Raw genomic sequence first — 19812 nt, 5'->3', positions numbered from 1 at the left:
TAATAATAATGCAGAGTAATATTCAGAACTAATCTTTATGTTTAGCTCAAAAATATGAAAACTTTTTGTTATCTTATAAAAGAAATTATGTTAAATATAAGAAATTTTCTTTAAAATTTTCATATGGCAATCATTCTTTACATTTTCTTACATTTTTACATTTATTTATTTCATAAATTTACTATATTCTTTCGGAAATATGTCCGATTTAAATTTGCAGGTGTCACAGTGTTAATAGCATGTTTATTCCTAAATTTAATCCAGTGATAAATTTAGAGCAGCCTATATGTCTGGAAGAAATCAATGGGTGTGAGAATGAACTAGAATGTGATGTTCCTACTGAACTATTAAGATTGGTAGAAAAAGAAGACAAACAAATTCTACCCCACAAAGAAGAGGTTGAGACTGTGAATTTGGGAACAGATGAAGAAATAAAAGAGGTGAAAATTGGTACTACTCTGACCATCCAGATAAAACAAGAATTGCTAAATCTCCTTCAAGAGTTCAAAGATATCTTTGCATGGTCTTATCAAGATATGCCCGGTTTAAGCACAGATATAGTGATACACAAGCTTCCAATCAATCCAGAATATAAACCGGTTCAACAAAAGCTCAGAAGAATGAGGCCAGAAATGTTGTTGCAAATCAAAGAAGAAGTGATGAAACAAATCAATGCAGGTTTCCTACAGGCATCTAAATACCCAGAATGGGTAGCCAACATTGTTCCCGTACCAAATAAAAATGGGAAAGTTCGAATGTGTGTGGATTACAGAGATCTCAACAAAGCTAGTCCAAAAGATAGCTTTCCATTACCCCACATAGACACATTGGTGGACAATACTGCAGGACATGCATGGTTTTCATTTATGGATGGATTTTCAGGATATAATCAGATAAAAATGAATCCTGAAGACATGGAAAAAACAACATTTGTAACCATGTGGGGCACATTCTGTTATAAAGTGATGCCATTTGGATTGAAAAATACAGGGGCAACATATCAAAGAGCCATGGTAACTTTGTTTCATGACATGATGCACAAAGAGATTGAAGTATACGTAGATGACATGATTGCTAAATCTCGAACTGAAGAAGAACATATTCAAAATTTGAGGAAACTTTTCCAGAGATTGAGGAAGTATCAATTAAAGCTCAACCCCGCTAAATGCACTTTTGGGGTAACTTCTGGGAAACTTTTGGGATTTGTGGTCAGCAAAAAAGGAATCGAGATTGATCCAGATAAAGTCAAAGCAATTCAAGATCTTCCACCACCCAATACAAAAAAAGAAGTTCGAGGTTTTTTGGGAAGATTAAATTATATATCTCGGTTCATTTCTCAATTAACTGACAAATGTGATCCAGTGTTCAAATTACTTCGAAAGAATAATCCTGAAGTCTGGAATGAAGAATGTCAAGAAACTTTGGATATTATTAAGAAATATTTATCCAATGCCCCCATTTTAGTATCACCAATACCTGATAGACCATTAATTCTCTACTTGACAGTCTTCGAAAATTCGATGGGATGTGTACTAGGACAGCATGATGAATCAGGAAGGAAAGAAAAAGCTATTTATTATCTGAGCAAGAAATTTACTGATTGTGAAGTTCGATATCCACCAATACAAAAATTATGTTGTGCTTTGGTATGGACTACTCGAAGACTCAGACAATATATGTTATACCATACTACTCGGTTGATATCAAAACTTGATCCTTTGAAGTTCTTAATGGAATCACCAGCTTTGACAGGCAGAATGGCTAGATGGCAGATGTTATTATCTGAGTTTGATATTGTTTATGTCAACCAAAAAGCAATAAAAGGAAGTGTCATAGCTGATTTTTTGGCCAGTCGTGTATCAAATGATTATCAGCCTTTGAACTTCAATTTTCCCGATGAAGATCTGTTATGCATATCCATGAATGAAGAAGTCAAAACAAATGATGAATTTGCAACTTGGAAGCTTTATTTTGACGGAGCATCTAATGCTTTGGGACGAGGAATCGGGGCAGTGTTAATTTCTCCAGAAAATATTTATTATCCCTTTACGAGTAGACTGGAGTTCTTTTGCACCAATAACATGGCGGAATATGAAGCTTGTGTCATGGGATTGAAAGCAGCTATAGAAAGAAAAATCAAATGTCTCAAGATATATGGAGATTCATCGTTGGTGGTGTATCAATTGCGAGGAGAATGGGAAACAAAAGATCCCAAATTGTTGGAATACCGAAATTTTACCCTCAAATTAGTGAAAGAATTTGAGAAAATTACCTTCAATTATCTCCCTCGAGAAGAAAATCAAATGGCAGATGCTTTGGCTACATTAGCTGCTATGTTTCAGGCAACTAAGAAAGTTGATATGATGCCAATCAAAATGCAAGTGTATGAAATTCCTGCACATTGTTATAGTGTGGAAGAAGAGGTAGATGGTAAACCATGGTATCATGATATCCTGCAATATATCAAAAATCAAAGTTACCCACCAAATGCATCGGAAATTGATAAAAGAACCTTGAGAAGAATGGCTGCTGGATATTTTCTTGATGGAGAGATTATGTATAGAAGAAGCAGTGATCAAATGCTATTGAGATGTTTAAATACCAGCGAAGCTCGAAACGTCATTGAAGAAGTACACAGTGGAATATGTGGAACACATGCAAATGGTCTTTCCATGGCTAGAAAAATAATGAGATATGGATACTATTGGGCTACCATGCACACTGATTGCATTGATTATGCGAGGAAATGTCATAAATGCCAGATATATGCAGACAAGATTCATGTACCCCCATCTCCGTTACATGTAATGACAGCACCCTGGCCATTTTCTATGTGGGGAATAGATGTCATTGGAGCAATCACACCAAAAGCATCGAATGGACATTGTTTCATCCTTGTGGCAATTGATTATTTTACCAAATGGGTTGAAGCTGCTTCATATGCCAATATTAAGAGGTCCACAGTCTGTAAATTCATAAAGAAAGAGATAGTTTGCCGATATGGTCTACCAGAAAGGATCATTACAGATAATGCTCTGAACCTGAACAACAAAATGATGACCGAACTTTGTGCACAGTTTAAGATCAAACATTCAAACTCAGTGGCGTATCGTCCAAAAATGAATGGGGCAGTTGAAGCAGCAAATAAGAACATCAAGAGAATCATTACAAAGACTACTGAAACTTACAAAGATTGGTACGAAAAGTTACCTTTTGCTCTATATGCATACCGAACTACTGTCCGAACATCTACTGGGGCAACGCCTTTTTCTTTAGTCTATGGGATGGAAGCAGTCTTACCAATTGAAGTTGAGATTCCATCGCTTCGAATATTGAGAGAAACAAAATTGGATGAATCTGAATGGATCCAAGCTAGAGTTGATCAATTGAACCTTATTGAGGAGAAAAGATTGAAAGCTGTTTGCCATGGACAGATGTATCAAAAACGGATGATGAAGTCTCATGACAAAAAAGTACATCCAAGAGAATTCCAAGAGGGTGATCTAGTACTAAAAAAGATCTTGCCTATACATAAAGATTTCCGTGGGAAATGGATGCCTAATTGGGAAGGGCCATACGTTGTGAAAAAGGCCTTTTCCGGAGGAGCGTTGATCTTGGCAGAAATGGATGGAAAAATTCTGAAAAATCCAATAAACTCGGATTCTGTCAAGAAATATTATGCTTGAAAAAAAAAAAGGGGGGGGGTCAAGGTGAAAACCCGCAAAGGGCATCTTGTAACCAAAGGAAGGATTTGAGTTGAAAACCTGAAAAGGCGGCTCAAATACAGTTTGATATTAGGCATCTGGCAATTGAAATCTCTTAAGATTTTGACAGTTTGGGAGAAACTTCACATCTACAAGCATTTTGACAACGTTTGAGATCTTCCAGACAAAAGCTTACATCATTACTCTAAATTGTGTCAACTTGATTAATTTAGAAATACTTATGCTTATAATTTGTTGAGACATTTGAATTTTTATTATTCTTATGCTTGCCATAACTTTGAATACAATTATATCTATTTCAAGTTCAATTTATTTGAGATTCAATTTATTTTCGAAAATTCCATTTATTCTTCTATGAATCAACATAATTTTGAAATAAGTTAAAGATTTCTGAATATCACTTTATGTTAATACTTTTAAATACATGGAATACAAAATAAGCAAATCATCACCATCTTGAACAATAAGGTTGTTATGCTAGATATAACCGACAACAAGGTCGAATCCGCCAAATCTACTCATCAATTGCTCCAACCGATCACCATTCAGTTCTTGCACACCTGTTTTCAAAGATATACTAAGGCAATAGAAGGCAACCTTTGTAGCATTGATTCCGGCAAAAAGAAACAAGACATTGATATCACTGGGAAACATGTCTCTATACAGATCCTTGTGTATGGTTTTTAAGGAAACCTAGAAGCATTTCCACCTCATCATATTCAAGTGGAACAATTTTATTCTTTTCAACCCATACCAGATTCCATTTTCAGCACTCATCAAGAACATACTTCTGGACACTTGAAGATGACTCATTGTCATAAGCTTCAAGAGCCTTACAGATCCTTTCTGTCAATCTGGCACTTCCTGTACATGTTTATAAACAGTTCAACTTTATTCTTGGATCCCATGAAAGCCATCATTTCTTTGTCAATGGAAAAGCATCAGCACATGGAGGAAGCAGAATAAGAGAAAATCTGTTCTTAATTGGCAGAATTAAGAATATAGCCCTTTTTAGTGTAGCAGCATGGAAATGCTTCAAATCTACAAATTCTGGCTTTACATCAAATAAGTACTGTGATATCCCAGTCCAAACATTAAATAGAAGATGAATTTGCCAATAGCATCTTCTGGAAGTGTTCTTTGAGTTATCTGATCTGATTGAACAGAACAATCATTGAATTTAGAAGATGAATTTGCCAATAGCATCTTCTAGAAGTGTTCTTTGAGTTATCTGACCTGGTTTAGCAGAACCAATCATTGAATTGAGAAGATGAATTTGCCAATAGCATCTTCTAGAAGTGTTCTTTGAGTTATCTGACCTGGTTTAGCAGAACCAATCATTGAATTGAGAAGATGAATTTGCCAATAGCATCTTCTGGAAGTGTTCTTTGAGTTATCTGATCTGATTGGACAGAACAATCATTGAATTTAGAAGATGAATTTGCCAATAGCATCTTCTGGAAGTGTTCTTTGAGTTATCTGATCTGATTTAGCAGAACCAATCATTGAGTTTAGAAGATGAATGTGCTCATAGCATCTTCTGGAAGTATTCTTTGAGTTATTTGATCTGGTTTGGTATGAACCCAAAAAACCAATCATTGAATTTGGAAGATGAATTTGCTCATAGTAAAAATAAGGATACTCAATAGCATCTTCTGGAAGTGTTCTTTGAGTTATTTGATCAGAAGAAGTGCATCAGCAGCCTTAGTCATTTGAGCAGCACATATAAAATTAGCCAATTCTGCAATTGATGAATCTGGACCACATTTCTCCAGGGCTATTGAAGTTTCAGCCCATGAGAATCCCATTTTTGTCAAGTATAACAGTTTATTCTCCTCATCAGAATCAGAATTCAAGATTTCTCAGTATTAGAAGAACTATCGATTAATGTGAAATCATCTTGAAAGGTCACTTCATAATCAGATGAATTGTTATCAGAATCAACATGTTGCCTGAATGCAAGCTTTTCAAGAGCCTATACTATTGAGTTTTATTCTCAAGAGGTTTTGTGACATTATATCTACATTTGTCAAAGATGATAGATTCTCTGATTTGAAAAAGAAAGATCTATTGGGTTTTTACAATTGAAGAAATACTCAATTCACCAGTCTGAAATCAAATAAATTAACATTCATGCATCATATTTTAGGTGTTTACAAAAATAGGTGCATTTTCATTCATTTTCATCTATGTTGAATTTTTAACAGGAATTTCAAAAACTTTAGCAAAGATTCAAATCTATCATTTGATGGATTATCTTTTCCAGAGAAGGTTCATAATGAGAAGAACTCATCATTTGAAGGAGGAAGAAGAAGTTCATAATGAGAAGAATTTGTTCAACCTTTTATCTGAATTCATCACTTGATGGATTATTTTTGCCAGAGAAGTTCATAATGAGAAGAACTCATCTGAAGAAGGAAGAAGAAGTTCATAATGAGAAGAATTTGTTCAACCTTTTGCTTGAATTCATCATTTGATGGATCAACATTGCCAAATAGAGTTCATAATGAGAAGAACTCGTCATCTGAAGAAGGAAGAAGAAGTTCATAATGAGAAGAACTTGTTCAACTTTTTGTTTGAATTCATCATTTGATGGATCAACATTGCCGGGTAGAGTTCATAATGAGAAGAACTCGTCATCTGAAGAAGGAAGAAGAAGTTCATAATGAGAAGAACTTGTTCAATCTTTTGCTTGAATTCATCATTTGATGGATCAACATTGCCAAATAGAGTTCATAATGAGAAGAACTCGTCATCTGAAGAAGAAAGAAGAAGTTCATAATAAGAAGAACTTGTTCAATAATTCTATCACAGAAGGAGATAGATTAGCATCAGCCTTTCTAGAGAAAGTTCATAATGAGAAGAACTCATCAAAAGCTTATTCAACCTTTTGAATGACTCTATCACAGAAAGAAAGAGGTCAGCATCATCCCCAGCAGAAAAGTTCATAATGAGAAGAACTCATCTGAAGAAAGAGAAGAATTTATTCAATATCTCCATTATGATCAAAGTAAAGTCAAATGGATAAAAAAATTTATTATCTTTTCATCTTTGCCCTATTCTTGTTAACACAAGAATGAGCAAAGAGGGGCAGCTGAAGATACTAATTTTTATCCATATTATTATTATTACTATTATTATTATTATTATTATTATTATCATTATTATTATTATTATTAATATATATTAAATACATATATATATAAATAAATAATTACAGACCAATTACAACTGGACCGGCCCAGTTACAAACAAACCAGAACCGGTCCAGATCAAACCAGAAACCCTAAACATTTGGGGTTCCAGTTAGGGTTTCCTAACCCTAATCTAGTCGGCCGCCTCATCACAGCTGTTGGATCTGAGAGATCCAACGGTCCAGATTACTCCAGAAGAAACCCTAGGGTCTGATACCCTAGGGCCACGCGGCGCCGCCCCAGTTTCCACGCGGCTGCCGACACTCTTTCGCCGCCTCCGCCGCTGCCACGTCCCAACCGAAGACTCCAGAAGCTAGAACACCAGCCGTCCACGCCATGGCTACGGGGTGAGTCACCACTGGTAGTCCGGTGACTCACCGAGACCCCCTCTTCGGACCGGTCCGATGGCCACACCGGTGGTGGCTATAAAAGCCACCACCCGAACCTGAAAGAAAAAAAAGAAAACGGAGACAGAAAAAAAAATGGAGAGACAGAGAACACAGAGAGACGGAGAAAAAAAAAACAGAGAAAAAAAAATATACTAAAAAATATACCAACGATCTCAGTCAACATCAACGCAGCAAGAAAAAAAAAGGAGAGAAGAGAGGAAAGAAGCTTACTGTCATCGGAGAACCCCAACCGTCGCCGGATCTCGCCAGAACCTTCGAAACGCCGAAGGTATTTTTGTAGATTCGCTCCGATTCAGAGCTTTTTAAGGGAAGAGAACACCGGGACCGTCCTTAGGACGGTCCGATCTACCCAATAGCATAAAAATAAAATTTTCCGGCCACCGGATGCGGTGGCCGGCGGTGACGGTCACGGCGGCAGACGGTTGCCGTCTGGTGACCGGCTTCCCTCCGGTGAGGGAAGCTAGAGAGAGGGGAGAGCTTTGTTCATTCTCTCTCAGTTAGAGAGAGAATGAAAATTGAAAAATGAAAGAGATGGCCCGAAGGGCCGGCTGTCTCGGGCATTAAATAGCCCTTCCCAAACGACGTCGTTTTGGGGAGGGCTATTCGTGTAATTAAAGAATAGTTAAATCATTTCCGCAGCCATCTAAACTTGTAAACTTTACATTTTAGTCACTAAATCGAGTTTATAATACTTTCAATTCAGATCTTTAATTTTAATTTCATTTATTTTAGTCCTTTATATTAAAATAATATATTTAGGATAAATAACAGATTTAATCCCTTAATTTTAATAAATAATATTTTAATCCCTAGTTTATATTTTTATTTTATTTTATTATAATATCCTAATTTTAGATAATTTTATTTTAGTCATTAAATTATTAAATAAGAAAATAGCATGTTTAATCCTCATAATTCTGATTAATTATGAATTGGTTTTTTTATTTTTAATTTTACTATAATTTAGTCCTTTATTTTAAGTATTGTTTATTGCTTTTAAATATATGGCTATAATTGTATTTTTTATTTTACTTGTTTATATATATTTAAATATTTTTATTATAGTCATAAATATATATATGTAATAAATAAATATTTATTTTAAATAAATTATTTTAATATTTATTTTTCAATATCGAAGAAAAGGACAGTCTTAATACAACTGGATGTCCTATTCTGGTATTTTAAAAAAAAAAAAAATATATAAAAAATATTATCAATATCAAAGAAAAGAGCTGTCTTAAGGCACCTAGAAGTTCTTTTCTGATATTTTAAAATAAATAAATATTTTTTTATATATAATTTTGAAATAATAAAATTATAAATTAAATATATTTTGAATTTTTAAATTTTAATAATAGAGACAATTTATAATTAAAAAGTACCAATTTTGGGCGTTGTAGGGGTGCTAATCCTTCCCTAAATGTAACCGACCACGAATCCCTTTTTATTATAAAAAAAAAAGAACGAATTTTTGGTTAAAACGCAGATCAGTTTATCTTTTAATTGATGTTTTCTTAAAAACTCTTTTAAAAGATATTTTTTAGGTATTCGACCTACCTGACCCAAAAGGCCGATGGCGACTCCCAAATTATTTTCAAAACCATTTATTCACATCAATTTACCAGTCAATTATAATATTTCGTGCCCGGACGAAAACCGGTTACGACAAACCGAATATCTTCTCATAGCTCTATATTGCACCACCAACAATCTCGTGCATCTCAATGCACCATCCAATTTTCCAATCAAATTATGTATGTCAACTTCCTGTATGGCGTCGACAAGTAGATACCACTCTCATTGATTTTGGGCTCATCGATTATATTGATGGTTCACAGCCTTCCCCATTCCGGTTTACCGATGTTGCAGCAAAAATTGCTAATTATGAATATCTGCAATGGTTTCGTCAGGATCAAATTCTTATCAGTGCTCTTCTTGGAAGTTGTGATAATCTAGTCCAACCTCTTATTTCATCTGCTAAAATGGCGTGAGATAATCTAGTTGAAAGTTATGTTCGTGCATCTCCTAGTCATATTCTTTCCCTTAAATCCAAACTAGCTCGCAATGCGCGTGATTATAGATCCATCATCTACCTATATTGGTTGATATACCATGGAAAATTGATCTGTTGTAGTAGCAGCTACATCATTATGCTACAGTACCTATATAACAACCCGATGATCCTCCTGGTGTACCAACACCCATGGTTGATATGCCAAAGCATAATGATGTATCTGCTACTACAATAGATTAATTTTCGCAGCAAAATACTCGATAATCACGCACTTGTCGGCCAAATATGTGGTATTTTGGTCCTTCATTTGTTAATACCACTGCATGTCACTCTTTACCTTCCACATTAGAGTCGAAAACTATGTCTCAAGCTCTTAAAGATTCGTTATGGAGGCAAGTTATGGAATATGAGTTTAATGCTTTAATGCGTAATCATATATGGAATCTTGTTCCACAATCAAAGCGATCTGTTGTAGGATGCAAATGGGTGTTCTGCATGAAAAAGGCATCCAGATGGCTCTGTTGATCGATACAAAGCCATATTAGTTGTAAAGGGGTATTTTTAAGAGGCTGGTCGAGACTCTTTTGAGTCTTTTAATCTTGTGATGAAGTTACGGTACACATTATCTTTTACTGTTGCACTTCATCATGCGTGGTATATCAAGCAGCTTGATATCAATAATGCATTCTTCAATGGCACTTTGTATGAGGAAGTTTATCTAAAAGAACCTTTGGGATATGTTAACCCTACAAAATCTTCTCATGTTTGTTGGTTACGTAAGGCCTTTTATGGACTGAAATAGGCACCAAGGGCATGGTATATTGAGTTTTCTTAATTTCTTCTTCGATTTTGCTTTCAGAAATCAAAGGCTAATGCATCACTCTTCATTTACAATACAAAGAAAGTCATTTTGTATCTTCTAGTATATGTGAATGATATTGTGATTATTGGTAATAGTATTGATTTCATTTCTCATTTCACTAGCTTATTGTCTACGAAGTTTTCTTTGTAGGATATAAGGCTTCTCAATCACTTTCTTGGCATTGAGGCTATTTTCTCTCCGACTAGTTTGTTTCTATCTCAAGCACAATACATCTCAGATATCTTAGCACAATTTCATATGGAAAATGCTAAGGTAGTTTCAACACCTATGTATTCTTTTGATAAATTATCCAGATATTGCGTTTGTTGTTAATCGTTTGTCGCAATACATGCATGGCCCTATACTTGCACATTGAACAACAACTAAACATATCATGCATTATCTCAAAGGTACATTATGTCATGGCATTCTTTTTCGCTCAGCATCTTCACTCCATCTCACTACCTTTGCTGATACGGATTGGGGTGGATCCTTTACGCACGGCAAATCCACTACTGATTTTGCTATTTATCTTGGTTCCAATCTCATCTCATGAAAATCAACTTGTCAGAAAATAGTTTGTCGTTTTCTATAGAAGTTGAATATCATGTTGTAGTAAATGCAACTGATGAAGTACTTTGGGTTTAACATCTACTTCAAGAAATTGACGTAGCATTAAACAAACCACCATCTCTCTTTTGTGACAATCTCAACGTCACATATATTTGTAAGAATCCAGTCTTCCATTCTCAGATGAAGCATCTTGCACTTGATTACTTCTTTGTTCATGACTTAGTTGTTGCCTGTTCACTACTAGTTCAACACATCCCATTCAAAGCTCAAATTACGGATACTCTTACTAAACCGTTTGGACGGAATCTCTTCCTTCATTTTCGGTCCAAGATTGATGTCTCCGATGGATCCTCTATCTTGTGGGGATGTATCAAAGATAAAGATTAGATTAAACTATTCAATCTAATCAAGTCAAATTACAAATTATAATCAATCTAATTATACCTTGTATAAATCTTACCTTGTGTATACATTTGACTTTCCTTACCTTTGTAGGATTTAGATTCTTTTGTAATCTTCTATATACCCATCACTTGTAAATTTCAATTTATCAAATATACAATTCCTTTACAGCCATTCCGTCGTTTCCAAGATTGCCAGATTATGTAGCAAAGACGTCAAGAGGAGATGCCACCAAGAATCAATTCTTGCAGGGAGGGTTAAAGAAGTTGTGATGCAATATATTCCTCGGTAAAGAGAGCCGTAATCAGTGCATGCTCGGGCAGTCCCTTAAAATATGAAGAAGAGATTCATCGTGATCACCACAAAGAGGACATGAGGAACTCGAGGCAAGAGAATGCTTTACTCGATTGTGATTCGTCAAAAGTTTTTCATGGAGAGCCAGCCAGAGAAAGCCTTTTAAATGCTCAAGGACATTTAACGTCCAAACCAATGTCCAAGAAGGATTAGCGATTTGCCATTGGTTACGAGAGATGTGATGGTGAGCGTTTTTAACTGAAAATTCTCTCTTACTATTATCATTTCAGAAACAAAAATATGATTCAAAGGAGACTTAAGGAGGGTGGATGGCCTGGATATAAGGGAGGATTAAGTGATCAACCTGTTCACTAAAAAACTGTAAATTTCATTCCCCACTATCAAGAAAAAAATGGAGAGTAATATCATCACTACAGGTAGCAGAGGGATCACGTCACGCATGAAGTGGACCCAACTTCGGAATCCAAATATTTGACCAAAAATTGATGGTTCCGTCACCAACTGACCAAGCGACATATTGGAAATAGTGGGGCCAAATTGAAGCTGTGGATCTCCAGAAAGGGGAGCTGTTGGGACGAGTAATTGATAGAGGGTAGAGATCAAACATTTTATATCTTTCCCTTAGCACATGCACCCATAGGGATTGAGGAGACTGAACTAAAGCATGGCATATATCTAGAAGAAAAACAGTATTTTGATCTTTAGTGTGTCTAATTCCCAGATCTCCATATACACGGGACTGACATAAAGTGTTCCACTTAACCAGAGAGATAGATCTTGTGTTTCTATTCGCCCCCCAAATAAAACGTCTGACGATGCTCTCAATCTTGTCACAAATGAAAGTTGGGAGCATGTGAGACTGCATGGTGTAAGAGAGGATATTAAGCAAAACTGACTTCGCCAAAGTTAAACGGCTAGTGAAGGAGAGAGTGTGGGCTGGATAACTAGAAAGGCGACTTTGAATTTTGTTTATAATATAACAAAAACGTTCATTGGTTACACCAGATTGGCTAACCACAGTTCCCAAATATTTTCCCATATCAATAACTATTTGAAAACCAAGTTGACTGCTACTAGCCTACTGCAAAGCCGGATCAATTTTGGGAGAGAATTAAAATTTGGTTTTTTTGCTTATTAACCAAATGGCCAGAATGCACCTCAAAATCATTAAGGATACTATCAATGTTGGCATCTTGATTGTGACCTTTTTAGCGTATAGAATAAGACTATTGATGAGAAAAGATGAGAGATGGGAGTACCATTGCGAACCAGCTCGAAACCTTTTCTCTTTCCTCCCCTTACGAATGTCGTGAACCACACACTAAATTGGTTCAGAATTTTCATTTTCTTAATTAAAGAAAGAGTTCATGACAGCCATGGTGTCTCCAATGGATGAAGAAAACCTCCCAATTCTTTTCTCTTTCCTCCCCTTATGATTGTCCTGAACCACACACTAAATTGATTCAGAATTTTCATTTTCTTAATTAAAGAAAATGGTTCAAAATCATAATTAAAGGACACTTAGATAGTAACTCACCATTTAAAGAAAATTTGGGTAAATTAAGATCTTAGTCTTTAATCTTTTACATGCACATGAATGAGTTACGCAACTTTATTTACACTTTAAGTTGATAATTTCATAGATCTTGCATTTTAGTCATTAATCTTGAAATTTCAAAATTAGACCTTAATCTTTCAAAATTTTTTTGAATTTAATCTTAAAAACTTAATTTGAATATCATAAAGTAAATCTCGATCATAAAAAATTGATAAATTTACTATACCGATTTTAGGGGTGTTACAAAACCACCTTGAAACACACCGCTCGCCTTAGATCTAAGAAAATGGAGAGGTTACCTACGGTTGGTGAAGGTTCTTAGCTCTCTAAAGACGGTCGTAGCAAAGGTGGTGTCTTTCTCTCCTCCCTATCTCCTCTAGTTCTTTTTTGTTGTAGTTGTTGCTCTCTGGATTTTTTTTGTTTCTTTATCTCTGGCCTTTTGCTTTCTCTCAAATAGTTCTCTTTCTTGGGTTTTGCGAATGAAACTCCCATTCTTGTTTTGAGTGGTTGTTGTTGTTCTAAAAAAATTCTTCCTCCGCTCTTTTTTTGTGTTTTCGAATCGAAGTTCAATTCTCCTAATTTTGCATGCAGGTTAGAAGGAGAAGGAAAAGCTACAATTTTCCATTTTTTTTTATTTTTTTTCTTTTTACGCCTGACTATGGGGACAAAGCAGTAGGGACAATGCTCTGAGCTTGATGGTTGTGATGATCACGAGTTTACCCTCTGACGTTCGACGTGAACCACGCCTAGTGATGACAATAGGCTTTGGAAGATGGGGTTTTTACAGACACCCCGTTTGCTTTTAATTTTACTTTTCTGACACCGTTTGACTAATATTTTCAGAACTAGCACCCTTTCTGCTGAGTTGGCAAAGGCGCGTCCCCGGAGGCGCGCTTTACCCGTGTTTTTCGCTGAGTTGGATGCCACGTGTAAAAGGCGCGTCCCCGGGGACGCGCCTTTGCCAACTCAGCAGACACGTATTTTGTTTTATAATAAATAGTTTATTTTTATTATTATTATAAATTAATAATATATTATGTAAAATGTTTCGATTATAATGTAAGAATTATCAAGTTTCGAGTATTTTTGATTTTGATTATCGATCTATTAATTTTATCAGTTAATTATTTAAATGTTATCAATCTAGTCATCTCATATTAATATTTAACGAAACTATTGATGCATAAGTTAATAAATTAGTATAATTACATATTTAATCTTCAAGACTTACATATTTTATAAAATTAGTCTTATTGAAAATTTAATTTAATAAATTTAATCCTCCAATCAGAACATGAAATGTGTCATCGTATACATAAATTTTTTAATAACTTTTAATTTGTTTAATTTAATATTTTCTCTACTTAGAAGGTGGAATTATTATTATATTTAAAAAAATTATAACTAAATATTAAATATTATATTAAATAATATATTAAAATATTTATGTATTAAAAGTTAAAAAAAATTATTTAGGTGTACATACATTGACAAATTATATAAATGCAATAACATTAAATTATTAGAAATAAAAACATTCATTTAAATACAATATTAATTACATAAGAGTTAACGGTTATATGATGATAACAGAGCTGGACATTTTTTTCTATTGTGCCCGATGTTTCTACAATGCCCACATCGTTTTTGTTCTGTTGACTTCTCCCGAATATCCATATCACAATGTATTCTAGTAGATTTTGGACGACCTGAGTCCCTCAATAGCAATGGATCTGGTACAATTGTAAGCCAAGTTTGAATCTCATTTGGGTCTCTTTCGTTTCCTATGGGCGGAAACTCAAATTCATATACTTTGAAAACTTGTGAAAGTTAGTATACGGGATCAACATAATTTTTGAAGTCCAAATGCGAATGTGAGCAAGCAGCAATGACATGAGAGCATGGATATTTGAGTGCTTGAAAGAAACCACAATCGCACCACCTCTCTTGCAGATTAACTCTGAAAGAGTTAGCTTCAATCCCTTGCAGCGGACGTGGCATTTCGGTTACACGAAACAATTCACGGGTGCGAGAAAAATTTGTAACTAACATCCCATTTGATGCAGCCACTTTTTTCTGTAAATCGGCTACTAGTCTTGGGTGGTAAATATGTCCGTTTTGCATCCAAGTAAGAGCTTGTCCACCGAGTTTTGCAAAGAGTTGACCCAAACGAAAATAAGTCGTTTTGACCAACGCCGTGACTGGTAAATGACGCGCCCCCTTTAAGGTTGAATTTATTGCTTCAGCCAAGTTTGTTGTCATATGACCATAGCGATACCCCCCGTCATATGCATTTGTCCACATTTCTTTGCTGATGTCCATAATGTACTCGCACCCCTTCTTATTTTTGCCAAACAGCTCTTGTAGCATCGACTCAAACCTTTGAGGTAAGAGTTCGTAACCTAAGCCATTAGGAATATGTAATAGTTAATATGAAGTATAAATAAGTAATAAGAAATTGATAGAAAAATTGGGAAAAAGTAACATACCCATCCGCACGACTAACTGACGTTCATCATTCTTCTTGTATTTTCCGTAATAGTTTGCAGCAATATGACGGACACAATAACGATGTTGAACATGTGGAGGTCTATACATTGTACCCAAAGAGTCCATTGCTGCTTTTATCCCGGCTCCTCGGTCTGAAATAATGCATAGTCGTTCCCTGGTGACAACATGTAAACGTAAATTTTTAAGGAAAAAAGCCCAAGACTCAGTGTCTTCTCCTTGAACGAGGGCAAACGCAACAGGAAGAATATTGCGGTTTTCATCTTGGACCACAGCCAATAATAAAACTTGCTTGTATTTCCCATACAAGAAAGTACCATCAATTTGGACAATTGGTTTACAGTACTTGACTGCATTAATACACTGAGGGTAAGTCCAAAAGACTCGGTAAAATTGGCAGCGATCGCGAACCATTCGATCATTCACGTAATGATGTTGAGTTTCGAACTCAACAATTGTCCCGGGATTAAGTCTTTGCACAACATGAAACCAACTGGGCAACTCGTTGTAAGAGGAATCCCATTCGCCATGAAGTTTGCAAATGGCATTCTGTTTTGCCAACCACGCTTTTTTATATGAGACAGTGTACCCATATTGTGACTGTATAGCAGAAATCAACACTGCAACAGCTATATGAGAGCTTTGCTTCACAATGGGCATGATTGCTTGACAAATAATGTTGGAGTCCAAGTTGGGATGATCCTGGTTTATACCTGTTGCACAACATGTATGAGGACCGTTGTATCTGGTTAGTTCCCATAAGTTGTTCTTCCTCTTCCTCTTTGATACACGGACCATCCATTGACATCCGTTGTGACGTTGGACGCATGAGCAGACATATTTCTCCGTGTTAGATCGATCAACTCAGGACTGAACTGAGTTACGAATATTGTAACTCTTTATTGCCATCATTGCTTCCTCCTTCGATGCGAACTCCATTCCAATATGTAAATTACCGTCATTGACTGATAATTGAAGTCCATAGTTGCCAACATCAGGAAGATCTGGAAATTCAGGCTCATACATTGCATCATAATCAGCCTCATACATATGTGCAGGAAGTTCGGCTGGTGTTGTATTTATCGGAACATCATCCTCGTCATCATCAGAATGTACGTTAAACTGTGGTGAGTCAGGTTCAACGAATAATCCCGTTTCAGCACCATCTGCACCTGGCTCCCGAAGAGGTTCTTCTGGTGGAGATGAGGGTTCCTCCGATAATCCAATGTTGAGGTCAAATAAGTTCCCGCTTGCGTGTCCTCCCCTTGAACTTGAGGCCATTGTATCATGTGGGATGTGAATAGACTGTCGTCTCGTTGGCATTTCCATATGTAAGTCGAAAACATTGGCAGATGAATGTCTGCCCCTTGAAGTAGAAGAGATGTTGCCATATGGATTATTGGTGAAGACACGTGGGTTGAGATCATAAGCAGTTGCAGATGAATGCCTTCCTATTGAACTTGATGGCATGGTATATGGCGTTGGATCCGCCATTAATGATGTGAAATCATTACAGATCAGTTATGTCGGGCTATCAACTTGATCAGTTTGATATGCAATGCCAAAGTGAGAGGAATATGAGAGACCATGAGTTGCACGAACCTCAATAAAAGTGGCATACATTTCAATAAGAGATTGTGAACTCCCCATATGAGCATCAACCATCATAGAAACATCATCATCGTTTGAAAGCTGAAATGATGTATACGTGAGCGGAAAAAGTTCAGTAGGAAATCTGTACTGAAGTGAAGATAGTCTTCTCTGGCCTGCTACACGAATCTTTAACGAAATTTTTGTGATTAACTCCTCAATTGTGATGTTTCTCTTCAAGGTTAAGGGGATATAATGATCTGACTCAAAAACAACCCCCTCTTCAGCTTCCTTAATTTCTCCATCATACAAAACAACAGCAGAAAGACGACTCATTTTCAGAGAATTTGAGAATTTAGAGTTTGAGAATTTGAGAATTTGAAAGATTATGAACTGAAGTTTGTTTTGAAAGTTTATAATACGTTGCATATAATAGTGTCTATAATCGGTTCACTATTCACATGAAGGCGCGTTCCCGGGGGCGCGCCTTCCATTATTTCGTCAGAGAATATGTTATCATTGCCCTATTATGTCATTCATGTCCCTCGGGGACACTAGATATATCAGTACCTATTATTTCACTATTTACATGAAGGCGCGTTCCCGGGGGCACGCCTTCCATTATTTCGTCAGAGAATATGTTATCATTGCCCTATTATGTCACTCATGTCTCTCGGGGACACTAGATATATCAGTACCTATTATTTCACTATTCACATGAAGGCGCGTTCCCGGGGCGCGCCTTCCATTATTTCGTCAGAGAATATGTTATCATTGCCCTATTATGTCACTCATGTCCCTCGGGGACACTAGATATATCAGTACCTATTATTTCACTATTCACATGAAGGCGCGTTCCCGGGGGCGCGCCTTCCATTATTTCGTCAGAGAATATGTTATCATTGCTCTATTATGTCACTCATGTCCCTCGGGGACACTAGATATATCAGTACCTATTATTTCACTATTCACATGAAGGCGCGTTCCCGGGGGCGCGCCTTCCATTATTTCGTCAGAGAATATGTTATCATTGCCCTATTATGTCACTCATGTCCCTCGGGGACACTAGATATATCAGTACTTATTATTTCACTATTCACATGAAGGCGCGTTCCCGGGGGCGCGCCTTCCATTATTTCGTCAGAGAATATGTTATCATTGCCCTATTATGTCACTCATGTCCCTCGGGGACACTAGATATATCAGTTTGAATAACTTAAATTTAACTTCTTTTGAAAGTTCAACAAGTTAAGAATAACTTAAATTAAAACGTTATGTGAAGTTTGAATAAATTAGATAAAATGTTATGGATAAATTGAATAAATGTGAAGTGATAAGTTGATTGTGACATTGAAATTGTATGGAATGAGCATTGAAATGTGACATTGAATAAATTGCCAATTCACTCCCCTCTTGGTTGATTCCGTCGATCGATGAACTCAACATAAGTTGATTTTAATGTATACGTTTTAATATATATGTTAATGATAAAATCATATGTATGGATAAATTTAATTTCAATTTAAGTATTGTGAACTATAATTGGAATATAACTTTTAATTTCGAATACAATTGGAATATTAAGTTGAAATTTAATGTTAAATTTCGAATACTATAATTTATATTTTAAATTTAAATTTGAATAATATTATTTTATTTTTATTTTAAATTTCGAATAATATAATTTGTATTTTAAAACATTTATCAAACATTTAATGTTAAATGTGAATAAAAAATAACATTAAAAAATATGTATGTAACAACCATGAAACATTTAAATAACATAACCAAATTACATAAAATTCTGAAATTTAATTATTTAAATAACATTAAATATAACTGGATCACCGATGTTGTCTTCTCGAATGAGTTCCACATGGCGGTGGTTGCCTATTTCGTGGAGGATTTCTTCGTGGAACTTGTTCTTCATTCTCCTCATCTTCACTATCATCATCAGCAGCATTTTCTTCATTTGGTGTAGATGACGCTGAAGGGGCTGAAGGGCCTGTATAAAATAACGACCCTGGAGGAGTGCTAGTAACAATCCCACCGCTCCCCGGGAACTGTGGAAACTGTGGAAACATTGGCATCGATGTATGTGATCCAGATGAAGATTGAGGTGTCTGCGGAGAAGCACCACCAACCAAATAAGATGCATATGAACCATATGCTGGATCATTAAACATAGTCGTATATGCACCTCCATATGGTATAAAACCCTGCGGGCTAGGCATTTAACCTGGCGGGCTAGGCATGTAACCTGGCGGGCTAGGAATGTAACCCTGCGGGCTCGGAATGTAACCTTGCGGAGATGGCATATAAACTGGTGGGCTTGGCATATGAAGTGGAGGGCTGGGCATGTACACCTGCGGCATCGACGAATAAGGATGTTGTGGTGGGACTGATGCAGAACCGGTAGCGCCTTCTCTCCGTCCACGCGTCGGGGGACGATGATATTGAGACGGTTGACGTCTTTCTCGGCGCCTAGGAATGTTAACCCCTCGTGCTTCCGCCGAAAGTAGAAACGGCTTCCCATTTTCATTAAACCAGTCCATATAGTTATCCGTAACCATATGACCAGTTTCAGCGTAATATTGTCGAGGGGCCAACAGTGTATATCGGTTCTCCCAAAGCGCAATCCAATCTCTGTGTCTCACC

The sequence above is a fragment of the Hibiscus syriacus genome, unplaced genomic scaffold (assembly GCF_006381635.1).
Source record: "Hibiscus syriacus cultivar Baekdansim isolate YM2019G1 unplaced genomic scaffold, ASM638163v2 tig00110584_pilon, whole genome shotgun sequence".
Lineage (NCBI taxonomy): Eukaryota > Viridiplantae > Streptophyta > Magnoliopsida > Malvales > Malvaceae > Hibiscus > Hibiscus syriacus.
Note: the sequence above shows the minus strand (reverse complement) of the source record.